Consider the following 14,775-nt stretch of genomic DNA (forward strand, 5'->3'; position numbering starts at 1 on the left):
AAGTAGAAAGGACATGGTCTTTGTAGGCAAGTTTCCTAAATTAATACCAATGCAGTGGCTAGGAAGTGCCAGGCACTATGCTCAGTACTTCATGGCTTTTTCTCTTTGAATCACACCCACTTTTCAGAGGACTACACTGAGGCTCAGAGAATGAATAATTCTGCTCCCCACCCCGCCACACACACACACACACACACACACACACACACACACACACACACACGGAGAGAAAGAATTTGACTGCTAAACTTAATTCGTTATGTTCCCTAAATACTTCATGAAAGTTGGGCTGTTTAAAAAACATACTAGCAACAAGCCCACATTGGCGCATGAATGTTATTTTTCTCCTGCATTCCTATAAGTAAGGTGCAATGTCTCTGCTTCCACTGATATCCTGTATTCTAAGCTATCCACTTTAAAAAATCTATTTGGTTGATTATGTATTATTTCCCTGTCCTTTGACTTGAGTTTAACAATTCCCCTGATAAGGCAAACTTAGTCATAATAATGTTTGTTTGAATTCATAGTGCTACAATTTTCACAAACTCTTTTTTTGCTTCTTTATAGACTCATTAGATTAGAATTTTTCAGCTAGAGGTATGAGTTTCAGAATGGCCTACTCCTTCCACCACCCCCCAAGTTCTTTAAATGTGTCTTGAAACCTGTACCTTCCCTTTTCCCAGGCACTAAAACCGTTTGTTGCTTTGTGCAACACACCAAGTTGTGTTTCCAACTCCACACTTTTTCAAAAACAGGTTGAATCAAAAACAATAGAAATTGATGGAGTAGCTATGTCTGCAATTGCCATAAGACTGTTTGCTCGAGTTCATCCTGCACACTCTTTGAAAGACAAAGTAGAGGGGCCATTCCCAAAGGAATGGCAGTCTGCTAACACAGTACAAAGGAAAGAAACACTGGAAAGCAAAACACTGCCATTTACAGTTGCAGGAAAGTTGCCTGGACAACACAGAGACTCAGGGGATGAAGAACTGATCTCACCTGCCATCTTTCCCATCCTTTTTCTTGCCTCATTAGCTTAACAGAGATAGCAGGTGCCTGTATTGACTTGACTATTAACAGGGCAAAGAATTAGCATTAAAGTTAATGTTAAACTCTCAATCAACTCAATTGATTCAATAATGAGATTTGGCGTGGTCAAAAAAAATTAACAACAGAGGAGTTTACATTATTTCCAGCTCCCCAGGAAGCGAGATGTGCTTGCTGCTTACAGCTGATGAACTATTCCTGACAATTATTCTAAGTGGATGATAGTGCAGTAAGGGAAGTTGATGCAAATGATGTCATCTGAAAGTTAAGAGAGAAAGCAAAGGGGCAAACTCCTCAGTTGGTAAGAAAATGGTCCCTCCAGAGAGTCAATCCCATTTGGTGCTATCAGATCTCAGTCCAGGATGGGTTACTTCAACTCAGGTTGAGCACAAAACAGCCCCTGCCATTCCTGCTGGTCACCATGCACCAGAGCAAAATGAGGACAGCCTATTTCCAGTGTTGCTGAGCTGACAGTTGCCAATAGCTGTCACCCACTGGTTGAAAAGACAGGACCATCATGTGAGAAGGCCCCTCACTTGCTTGCATGTGGGAAATGCAAGGTCTTCCTCCAGCAGCTGAGCTCAGGGTCAGAATAGGAGCAACCATTTGAAAAAGACTTCAGTAAGCTGGATGTATCTTTGTGGTTTCTTCTTGCTGGGAGTTTGGAACAAGGCCAAAGACATTCATAATTCCTGGAAGAACATCCCCCTCCTGCTGTGTAAATGAGAACCATTTAGGAGAGAAACAATGGTAATCTCCTCCCCTAAATCTGTTCTTGTCCTGAATTTCTTTTTTTTTTTTTTTTTTTGTGAAAGGCTCTACTTACCATCATTTGCCTAAGCCAGAAACTCAGCACTTACTCAATACCTCCATTCCCTTCAACACAGTAATTCAATTTCTGAATCTGGTGGTGGTTTATACCTCTTTAATTTTCCTTGCATTTTCTCTTCTCCCTTCTCACTTGTTCTTCCCTGGTTTAGGATGCTATCTTTTCTTGCTTGAATTACTGTCTACAATAGTCATCCAAAGGTCTCTCAGCTCCTAGGCTTGTCACCCTTTACGCCACAGCATGATTTTTTAAAAATCCGAATCTGATCAGTAAACAGTCAGTTTACTGTTGAAAATATTTGAGAATTCTCCAAAGCTTTAATGATGCAGTTCACAGCCTTTAGCTTAGCATAAGCAAAATGTGAAGAGCAGACATTTTACCCATCTTGTTTTGGTAGAGTGTAGAAGCTCTTGAACCACAGGTAATGTCTAGTACTATTTTCTTGTGGTGGTAAGAGAACAGAGAAGGGCTACTCAGGTGCTGGCTATGTGGTTAGACATAAGAATTATGTGTGATAGACACATGAATTATGGTACTATGAAGCCAAAACTAGGGTGAGAAGTTCCTCTCCAAGAAGAGTTATATTATAAACTGAATGTTTGTGTTCCCCCAAAATTTATATATTGAAATCTTTATGCCCAAGGTGATGACATTAGGAGGTGAGATCTTTGGGAAGTAATTACGTCATGAGGGTGTGGTTCTCATGAATGGGATCAGTGCCTTTATAGAAGGGACCTTAGAGAGCTCTCTCGCTGTCTTTCTACCACATGAAGTTACAATGAGAAGCTGACTATTTGCAACCCAGAAGAGGGACCTCCCCTGAACTTGACTATGCTGGCACCCTGATCCTGGACTTGCAGCCTTAAGAACTCGGAGAACTTAATTTTATTGTTTATAAGCCACCCAGTCTATATGGTGTTAAAACAGCTTGAACAAAGACAAGTTGAAATAAGATAATAGGATGACCAGTTAAACTTGAATTTCAGAAAAACAATGAATAATGTTTTTTGTAGATTAAGTATGTTGCATGTAGTCTTTGTTTATCTGAAGTTTGAAATAACTGTTTTTTTATTTGCTAAATATGGTAACCTTATACTGTAGCATTGGCTGTAGGGTGGAAGACAAGGGTGAGGGGAACTTTCAGGAGAGTCTGTAGGGGAAAGCTAAAGTCCAATATAAGGAAAAGGACTGCCAGTTAAATACAGCAGATAAAGACACAGGTGAATGTCAACTCCATCCAGAAAATCTCCAAAATAATAGATAATAAAAAACATAAATTATGAAGGAAATGGGAATAGAACATGAAAGTAGATGATAGATTTCAAAAAAATTTGGAGATACAAAGTAATACACACATGGCAACCTACTTAGCATAGGGGAGAAAGATTGAAGAGGAGATAAGCTGATTAAGCTGCAAAAATATGGAAAGTCTCAGAAATGAGGGGCACTGGGGTCCTTAGAAGACATTGAGGTGGGGAATGATTAGTCAAAAATCTATATAAGAAGAGGGTGGTGCCTGATGCCTTCCCTACATCATGCTTAGAGGAGGTGAGAGGTTTACTGGGAATATGAACCTGAGAGCTCCCAGAGTTAAGCACATGAGGCAAAGGAGATAGTGGAATGCTGTGCTAAAAAGCACAGTAATTAAATAAAAGCCTACCTTGTAAACGGTGAGATCCCCACTTCTGTTCCTATCCTGCTGGGTTTTCAGATTGCTGACATCCTGACTCAACAGAAAACCCACGGATATTTGCAAGCAATTCGCCAAGAAAATTATTGGGTTTCTAACTAATCAAACCATCCCTGTCCAATGTACATAGATCATCCATTCAGCTTCCTGGTGACAGATTCTTAGCCAAGAAGAGATAGCCAGGGATGGCTAATATTTAAGGAAACCTTTTCTAAAATGAGAGACCCCAAACTAAACAAACAGAAAAAGACAAAAGGTACTTGGAAGAAAGAAAGGGCCTATAAGAAAATTTCAAAAAATATGATTACTATTCTTGGAGAATAATATAACATTTTACATCAATGAAACAATAATGGGATGCTATTTTTAAAATACATTCAAAGCAAGAAAAACAGAGAAGTAAAATATAGAAATAAAACACTCAGTAAATAACTGAAAGAAAACGTTAAAGAAACCCCAGAAAGTAGAACAAATGATTAAAGAGATGATAGGAAGGACATAAAGTTAGATGTGTAGTGCAGAAGATCAAACATCTGTTTAACAGAAATTCCAGAAAGAGAAAAGAGAGAAAATAGAGGATGAAATTATTAAATAAGAGTGTACATCTCCAGTGGGAAAGGTCCCACTAAGTGCTTAAAACTGAATTTAAAATTAACAGCATACCTGTGTGAAAGTACTTAATGCACTGAACTGTACACTTAAAACTGGCTAAGATGGTAAATTATTTCATCTGTATTTTACCGTAATGAAAACAACAACAAAAAAAACACCAAGGTAGAGAGTCATTGATACCAGGGACACATAGAGGATCCCCAAAACGTTGAGGATCAATTAGGAAGAAAAGAGGACTCACATAAAATATCAAGAACCAGAAATAGCATTTGACTTCGGTCACAGTGAAAGTTGTTAGGTTGGTACAAAAGTCACTGTGGCTTTTACCATTACTTTAAGTGGTAAAAACCACAGTGACTTTTGCGCCAAACTAATAGAAATAATTGGGCAATGCCTCCAGAATTTTGAGGGCAGGCCAGGTGTAGTGGCTCACGTCTGTAATTCCAGCACTTTGGGAGGCCGAGGCAGGCAGACTACTTGAGGCTGAGAGTTCAAGACCAGCCTGGCCAACATGGTGAAACCCCATCTCTACTAAAAATACAAAAATTAACAGGGCATGGTGGTGCATGCCTGTAATCTCCAGCTATGCGGGAGGCTGAGGCAGGAGAATCGCTTGAACCCAGGAGGCAGAGGTTGCATTCCCATCACGCCACTGCATTCTAGCCTGGGCAAAAGGGTGAGACTCTGCCTCAAAACAAAACAAAAAAAAAGAAGTTTGGGGAAAAATTACTTCCAGCTGAGAACTCCATCTCTTGGCAAATTCACCTGTTTCTCGGCACCAAGTAGTGGTTAATAGTAAACTCTTAGGTAAATATTTGGTAGATGGAGGAATGCATGGATAGTCTTAAAGAAAAATTAATGTTACCCAAATTCATAGCCACAGGAAGAGGCTTCACACTCCATATTGAATCTGGATGCAAAAAAAAAAAAAAAGAGAGAGAGACAATTTTATCCTGAATCTCTCCCAAGTAACAAAATTCTTATGTTCATTTACTCAACAGGTATCTACTGAGTACTGTGTCCTACACTCTACTAAGGCCTATATCAGGAGTCCCCAACCCCTGGGCCACAGACAGGTACCTGTTGGTGGCCTGTTAGGAGCCACGCCACAGATCAGGAGGTGAGCAGGGAGCCAGCAAGCATTACCACCTGAGCTCTGCCTCCTGTAAGATCAGCCACTGCATTAGATTCTCATAGGAGTGGGAACCCTATTGTAAACTGCCCAGGCAGGGAATCTAGGCTGCGTGCTTCTTATGAGAATCTAATACCTGATGATCTGAGGTGGAACAGTTTCATCGCGAAGCCATCCCATCCCACCTCCCTGGTCCATGGAAAAATTGTCTTCCACGAAACCAGTCTCTGATGCCAAAAAGTTTGGGGATCACTGGTATATACGGAATATTAGATAATGCATTCTGCCATTGAATGTCTTTAATTTTAGTTTGGGAGAAGAGAAACATATGTGTATTAAATCAATACTAGAAGCAGTATATAGCAATATAAGAGATGTCACAATGCAAGATAAAATCTAGTGTCAAGGTAGAATTCCAAACAATGAGTCAAGAATGGGCAATTGACTATGGGCTAGAATACTCAGAAGAGGACTTACGGAGGAGGTAGGACTTGAGCTGACTTTTAACAGATAAGATTAGGTCAGTAGAGAAAAATGCAACATTCCAGCCAGGGAACAAAGAGGACAAAGCTGAGACTCAGGCAGACTCTGGATGGAGCAGAGTTGGTGTTAGGCATGGTGAGTGGTGAGATTTCAACTGGCGGGGACACACATTGGAGGGCCAGAATACCACGCCAAGAGGGTTGGGTTTTATAATGGGGAGCCATATGTGATGCCTTCCCTAAACTCTAGTTCTTCCTGATTATAACCACACAGAATCAGCAACTCCTTCCATTATATTTTCATAACCTCCTATACACATTTCCAATAGCCTACATATCATGGTGAATGATGGTGATCTGTTTATGTGGCTGCCTTCCCCACTAGGCCAGGAGATCTTGAGAGCCAGTGCTTTCTTTACCGTTAATGTTGCACTGCTAAGCACAGTACTATGGGCTTAGAACATACTTTTGAAGGAATAGAGTGAAAGAATGGTAGAGGCTGAGACAGACTCAGTGTAGGGAGAAATGTATGTTGCTGTTTCTATGTATCTCTTTCTGTCACCGCCTCCTGTAGTCACCAGAACTCCTCCTTATATCCTAGAGCTATGAAAACTCTAGTCCTGGGGAGAAACATGGATATTTCATGCTTCTAACTATTCACGTGTCAGTCCAGATTTAGAACCTAAAGTAATCCCACCAGTCTCTGGCCCCATGCGATTATTTATTGACAGTACTACTTGACTCTGAGAATGACTGCCCTGTCCTGACACATGCTTCAATGAAATTGGTTCCCCAAATCCTGCAAAACAGCTTAATAAAGTAAACAGAACCCCTACCCACCCACTTCCTTTTGGCTCAAGAGAGGTCCCTCCTCTCTACATAAATATATATGGCTTCTCAATACTTCAGGCTTTAGCCTTAACTCCCAGGTTGGAGAATTGTGCTGCCAATTTAACATCTGTCAATTCCCAATGCCTCACCAAGGCCATCTAGCAGTAGGAGCCAAGTGTCTGCTTTAGATTTCCAAAGCAGCCTTCTTTGCTCTGCTAGGAGCTCTGCACACTCCTGGGAAGTCACAGGAGCTACATAAACACGGCTGAGGTGACGTTGTGCATACTATGCTGGGAGGGTTGACCACATGATTTCTCAGCATCTCTAATTTCTGTAGTTACCACTGGAGGGGATATAACCTACATTCACTTCTAGACAATGTACCACAAAAGAGTCTTTTTAAAATATCTTAAAGATTAGTACATCATCTTGTTTTCCCTTAAGCAATACATACACAGCTCCTAGCAGTTACAGCTTTGTGAGTTCTATCCTGAAACGGTACCACAGCCAAATGTAATTAAAATGAACTATGCTTTGTTTCTCCCCTGCCTCCCACCTCAGAATTACTCCATATTTCTTTCCTTATGAATCAGGAAACAGCTGGTAAATCAGTTCATTCTTTTTATTCCTTCTATCTCAAGCTCAAGCTGAGAAGGCCTTGTTAGCATAAACTTCTTTTTCTAAATAAGTAGTTCTCTGCATTCATTCTTTCAATAATGTATTGAACAATTACACTGAGTAAAAAAAGCTTTTCTTAGAAAGACACAAAAATAAATAAGACACAGTTTTTACCCTTGAACAGCCCATGAGGGAAGACAGACATAAATGAAGAATTATAATATAATGTGAAAAGTACTACTGTAGAAGTGTTTACAGTGTGCTGGGGAAACCTAGTTATCACAGACTAGCCACATCCAGGAATGGTGAAGAAGCCATTTCAGAGGAAATAACATTTAGTCTGGGTCTTATAGTCAGGGGTTGCTGAGGGGGAAGGACCTTCTAGTTCAGGCAAATAGTCCATGCATTTGTACGCTGGTGTAAAAGGTTTCACTAAGGGCATATCTTAAGAAAGTTTAGTAACAATCAACTAATGGAATCATGAGTTACTCACTGAAATGCTTAATTGAGGATGACATTCCTTCTCTTGGCGTTTTGGTCTCCTGGTCAGCTGGCTCTTCTCAGAATAAGGTACTTAATGACTTGATTACATGTTATGAAAGTTACATTCATAAGTGGCCTTATTTGTAAGGTGTTCATTAGTTTGCCCAGGAAAATACCATTTTATGCTAGTTGTCCTAGTATAAATGGTAACAGTGCCCTCTTTCATGATCAAATGTCTCTATGCTTAGATAGTAAATAACATGACTGCTCTACTTATTTGAAAAATAAACTGCATAAAATATTTATCTGACCAAGAGAATATGACTTTCTATTGGTGGATCCAATCATCTTGCTTCAGAGACCAAAAATGGTTTCATACTTCTAAGAATAAAACATCTTTTCCAAGATAGATTACTTATAGGCAGTGGGCAGACTTAATGAATAAAAAAGTCCTTCCAAAGCACACAACTCTGTAATTAGAAGAGATTTCTCCCCTGATTCTTTTGAGCTAAGAGACAAACAAACAAGAAAACCCTTGCCTCTTCTCCCACCTAGCACCATTTCTCATAGGCTAACAGAGGAGAATATTTAGTGTTTACAGGAAATGCAGTAGCAGGTTACCACTGAAAGAAATGCCCTTTGTCTTCCTTTTTCCAATGGGCTTTGTACCAAACAAAATGATTTCCATTTGCGACTAAGTCAAATGTCATTCTTCGTCCCTCCAGCTGGAAAAATGAATGGAATGTATTGAGAACTCAAGACTAAATGGCACAGAATATCAGCCCCCATCTTTGCATTGTCACCACAGGCGTTGAAGATCTCTGATTCTAAAATTTGATTCAACAAATCACAAATACTTCCTGTACCAGGCCTTGTGCTAACATGTGGGAATACAGTAAGAAATAAGCTGTGCCGCTGATCCTTGTATCAATCAAAAAAGACTACATTATGTTACAATAACGAGCAGCCCCAAAAAACAATCTTACATGACAAAGATTTGTTTCTCAGACTCCATTTCAACCATAAATCAACTAGAAACTCTACTCTGCATAATCTCTTTCTGGGATCTAAGCTTTAAAAAGCAACACCACCAGGAATGCTGTCAGTCTCTGTGGGAGAATGGAAAGAATGTGATGAAGCACACATTAGCTCTTAAAGCTTCCACCGCAAAGGCATATCATCTACTCACATTTTATTGGCCAAAGCAAGCCATGTGGCCACACCTAAATTTAAAAAGGAGAATGACAGTCCTACCATATGCTTCACAGAAGAGGAAGATGAAATAATTCCGCACAAACTTAATGACTGTGATAATCAATATGAGATTATATTTTGCAAAGGAAGATAGACAAAGAGCCTGGTCACACTCTCATACCTTAACAGAGAAGCTTGTATAGAACTCTGCTTGAGCTGAGCACTTTATGAATATGCAATCATAAAATACAATGCTCTCAGGAAATTTTTATAATAAATTTTTCTAGTGTTAAAATAATAGCAGGTAAGGACTACAAGAATTTTAAATGAATGGAAATGCATTAAAGTCAATAATATAATGAAAAACTTCATCTATCATAAAAAAGAATTGACAGAGTGATGGGGAATTAGTAATCACTTCCCCAAACTGAGATAGCAAGCTTCAAGAAATTATAAATAAATATGTTTCAAATGATAACAAAACTAAAGCAAAAAACCCATAGTGAAAGAAGAGGATGCTATTTAAAAAAAAAAAAAGACAAAGCAGATTTGGAAAAGAATCAAGTAGAAATTGTGAAAATAATAACATTAAACAAACCAAAATTTAAAATAAAATGGACAGAGAGAAACAGAAGATGGTGGATTAAAATAAAAATATATCAATAATTGCATTAAATATTAATGGAGGCTGGGTATGCTGGCTCAGACCTGTAATGCCAGCACTTTGGGAGGCTGAGGTGGAAGGATCACTTGAGGCCAGGAGTTCAAGGCTAGCCTGGGCAACATAGCAAAACCCCATCTATATCAATAAAAATAAAAATAAATTCAACTATAAAAGTTTAAGATTATCAGATTCTATTTTTTTTTAAATTTCAACCTAATTATCTGCTGTACATTAAACATAAGGAAAGGGAATTTGAAAGTAAAAGAATACAAAAATATATACATGCAAATGTCAATGAAAAGCAGTCTAGTATTGCATTATTACTATCAGACAGCTATCAAAGTGTACTCTAAAGCAACAAGTATTATTAAAAAGAAAGAGGGATATTTTATGTTTATGAAAGAGTCAATCATTCATGAAAATTTAAATGCGTATGCTCTTATTAAGAATTTCAAGGCCAGGCACGGTGGCTCACTCCTGTAATCCCAGCACTTTGGGAGGCCGACATGGGTGGATCACCTGAGGTCAGGAGTTCGAGACCAGCCTGACCAACATGGAGAAACCCTGTCTCTACTAAAAATACAAAAATTAGCTGGGCATGCTGGCGCACGCCTGTAATCCCAGCTACTCGGGAGGCTGAGGCAGGAGAATCACTTGAACCCAGGAGGCAGGGGATGCAGTGAGCCGAGATCATGCCATCGCACTCCAGCCTGGGCAATAAGAGCGAAAGTCAGTCTCAAAAATTTTTTTTCAAAATATATAAAGAAAAAAGTAACAGAATTTAGCTCACACTCATTAGTATTGTTACTATAAAACAAAACCCCACAAAATAACAAGCATTGGTGAGGATGTGGGGAAATTGGACCCCTTGTGTACTGTTGGTAAAAATGTAAAATGGTGCAGCCACTGTGGAAATCAGTACAGTGGTTCCTCAAGAATTAAATATACTTCTGAGTATATACCCAAAAGAATTGAAAGCACGATCTTGAAAAGATATTTCTACATCCATGTTCATCTCAGCATTATTCACAAAAATGAGAATGTGGAAAAAAAACCGAAGAGTGTATCAACAGATGAATGTGGTGTATACAAGTATATACGAAGAGCGTATCAACAGATGAATGTGGTGTATACAAGTATATATCCATAAAATTGTGGTATTTATATACAGTGGAATATTATTTAGTCTTAAAAAGGAAAAGAACTCTGATACATGTTACAGCATGGATGAACCCTGAGGACATTATGCTAAGTAAAGTAAGCCAGTCACAAAAAGATAAATATAGTATGGTTCAACTTGCAAGAGGTACCTACTGTAGTCAAATTCTTAGGGATACAAAGTAGAATTGCTACTTTGTATATATGTGAATACATCTCTTTGTATCTCCATGATAAAAGTTACCAGGGGCCGGGGGGAAAGGTACTAGAGAATTATTGTTTAATGGGTATAGAGTTCAGTTTTGCAAGATAACAAGAGTTCTTGAGATTGGTTATACAACAGTGTGAACGTACTTAACACCACCGAACTGTACAGTAAAAATGGTTAAGATGGGAAATTTCTCCTATGAATATTTACCACAATTAAGTTATTTATAAAAAAAGAAATAAAAGAAGAAACAGAAAACTCTATAATTGAATCTCTTTGGTATTAATTATCTATTGCTGCAGAACAAATTGTCCCAAGACTTAGCTGCTTAAAACAATAAATACTGATTATTCAGTTTCAATAGATCATGAGTCTTGTAGTAGCTTAGTTGCATCCTCTGACTTAAGGTCTCTCCAAGGGCGATCTTATCTCAAGGCTCAGCTTGGGAAATATCTGTTTCCAGTGTGGTTATTGCAGTATTCAGCTCCTTGAATAATGCTGGACTTAGGATCTTATTTTTTCCCTGGTTGTTGACCAAAAGCCTTTTTCAGTTCTTTGCCATAAGAACCCCCACAAAAAGAAGCCCACCATATGGTGGGCCTACGTCCATCAAAATGAGCAAGCAAAAGCCCAACAAAAGCATGTGTCTTTTAGCAGCCTAATCTTGGAAGTAACATCCTATCACTTACCATATTCTATACCTTAGAAGCAAGTCACTGGTCGAATCCACAGTTAGGGGGAGATGATCACAGAAGGACATGAGTACCAAGAGATGAGGATTGTTACAGCCATGAGTAGAAACTGTCCATGACATTTCTCAATAGCTGATAGAACAAGCAGAGATAAATTAGTTTAGATTAGTGAACGTATGAACAACAAGTCTAACAAACTTGAGCATGTATAAAATACTGTATCCAACAACCATAGAATATATTATTTTCAAACACGTATGAACTGTTTACCAAATTTAACTTTATGCTTCCCCATGAAGTGAGCCTGAACACATTTTAACAATTTAAATAATGTTTTCTTATCGCAGTGAAACTAGGTTAGAAATCAATCATGAAAGATAACTTTATTGTCCCTAAATCTTTTGATATTAAGCAATATGCTTCTAAATATCACATAGGATAAAAAAAACAATGAATTTTAGAAAATGTTTTAACTGGATAATAATGAAAAGTGGACATATCAAAACTAAGGCACTTTGGGAGGCCGAGGCAGGCGGATCACGAGGTCAGGAGATCGAGACCATCCTGGCTAACATGGTGAAACCCCATCTCTACTAAAAATACAAAAAATTAGCTGGGCGTGCTGGCAGGCACTTGTAGTCCCAGCTACTCAGGAGGCTGAAGCAGGAGAATGGCATGAACCTGGGAGGCGAGCTTGCAGTGAGTGGAGATCTCGCCATTGCACTCCAGCCTGGGCAACAGAGCAAGACTCCGTCTCAAAAAATAATAATAATAATAAAAAAAGGAGATATAGCTAAAGCTGTGTTTTAATATAATTTTAAAGATAAACAGTCTTAAAGACAACTAAGCACAGAATGCAGTAATGAAACTTAAAACTTCAATATACTAGACATAGCAACAATAGAATTCAATAAATACTAAACAAATATTAAAGTAATATCTGAAATTTTTTAAGGAAATAATGGTTATCCCATGATTTCAAAGACATCAAAAAATTACCTTCAAGGAATAACAGCTAAATGACTGTTAGAGGATCTTTGGGTGTTACTTTTCTGGCCGGAAACCTCTGTGGCCAGCGATGCCTTTGCTTGGGCCTGCTGGGCTCATTCTGCCCACTCAGCTTAACAGGCTGCACTCAGCTTATGCTACTGGCCTGGATCCCACGCCTACCAAGGGTGAACCATGTGGCAGAGTGGCAAGGGGTGTGTGAGCAAGCATGAGGTCCAGCCACTGCGCATGGTCAGACACACTGGCTGCTGCCATGTGTGGGCAGTTCCAGGTCCTGGCACGGGCACCGGCTCTCTGTGAGGCTGCAGCAGAACCAGGTGCATTGCAAGCATTTTCGCCAGTTGGCACTGGGGAATGCAGTGGTGCTTGGAAGCTTGGAGATGCTGGGAACTGCAGGGCTACAAAGAGAGAGTCGCATCCCTGGCTCAGGGAGCTCCCAGGTCTGGGCTCCCCAAAGGGCTGCAGCTCTTCTCTTCTTCTCTTTGCCCCCAACATGGTGAGGAAGGGGTATGTTTCAGCCCTGTTTGTATTAAAACTCTTTTAGTCCTGCTATTTAACGGGTCCCAAGTTCTTGTACTGTGACCAGGAAGAATGAGGCACTCAGACAAGTGGAGGGTGAGCAAGATGAAGAGGAGCTTTATTGAGTGATAGAATAGTTCAGAGGAGACCGCAACGAGTAGCCCCTTTCCAAAGCCAGGGTGTCCTGACGAATGTTTAGCTCTTAGCAGAGAGGAGGCCCTGGAGTGGGTTATGCCTTTCTGCAGCTGGTAGTCCCGACGTCTCTGCAAGTTTCTGAAGCTCTTAGCAGAGAGAAGGCCTTAGAGTGGGTAGCTCCTCTCTGCTGTTGGTCATCTTGACATCTGCTCAGCTCCGGCTGAACCCGGGGTTTATATGGCCTCAGAGGGGAGGAAGTGTGCACTGATTGGTCCATGGGCAGCCACCGGTGCCCAGAAAAGGCACCACAAGCTCCCATTCCGTTGGTGGGACTGGCAGCCCAGCCCCCAGCCTTCAGGCCCTCCCTTGCCTGAAGGTGGGGCTTCATGGGAACCTGCCCCCTTCCACTCAGGAATCTGTCTGCCTCTCGCTGCTGTTCATGGCACCTAGGCTGAGCCAGACTTTGCTTTGATGGAGCAGGTACTGACAGCAGGGAGAAGCCAGGCAGTGGGAGCTGGCACCTCTGAGCCTGCAAGGGCATGGGGACCTTCTGGGCCCCAAAAAGTGCAGGGAGGTCCAGGTCTGCAGCCATAGTTTGGGCAGCTGCGTCTGTACCTGGGAAGGCAGGGCTCCTTCCTGCTCCTGGCCCCCCAGTAACACAGCGAGACTTGGATCTGCATCCATGACTTGGGCAACTGCAGCCGCGCTCAGAGGGCAGGGCTCCTGCCTGCTCCCTGGAGTGGGAAGTCGGCTCTGCAGCCATGGTTTGGGTGGCTGCAGCGGCCCCAGGGGACATCCCACCCCAACTTGGAAGGGGCGGGGCTCCCACTTGTGCCCACCTCCCACCAGCTCCACGGAGTGTGCAGCCCTGGCCATGCCTCCCTGCTGCTGCAGGCGTGATGGCAGCAGGTGCTGCAGATGGTCCGCCACTGCCGCCATTACCGTTCCAGAGTTAAAGTGAGACTTCTTTTTCTGGTAATACATTTGACTTTTTCTGGTATCTGTAATAACCTTTCTAATGCTGAGAACTAAAAATGAATGATCAAATATAGAAAACATCTTTTGATAAATGTTTAAGAGGTAAGAGGAAAGGAAAAATAGTTATCAGGACCAAATCTAAGGGAAGCTGGGAGCCCAGAACTCAGAGAGATTCAAGAGAAAGGAGGTAGCTGCTTCTGCCTTGAGGGCATGTATCAAATCTGATAAACTTCAAATCTAATGTTTCCTTATTGATTTTCTGTCTAGATAATCCGTCAATTGTTGAAAGTGGGGTACTGAGATACCCTACTATTATTGCATTGTGGCCTATCTCTACCTTCAGATAATTTAATAATTTCTTTATATATTTAGGTATTCCAATGTTGGGTGCGTATATATTTACAGTTTTTATGTCTTCTTGATGAATTTTCCCCTTTACCATTACATAATGGCATTCTTTGTCCCTTTTTACTGTTTTTTTACTTAAAATCTATT

Source organism: Pan paniscus, chromosome 11 (assembly GCF_029289425.2).
Source record: "Pan paniscus chromosome 11, NHGRI_mPanPan1-v2.0_pri, whole genome shotgun sequence".
Lineage (NCBI taxonomy): Eukaryota > Metazoa > Chordata > Mammalia > Primates > Hominidae > Pan > Pan paniscus.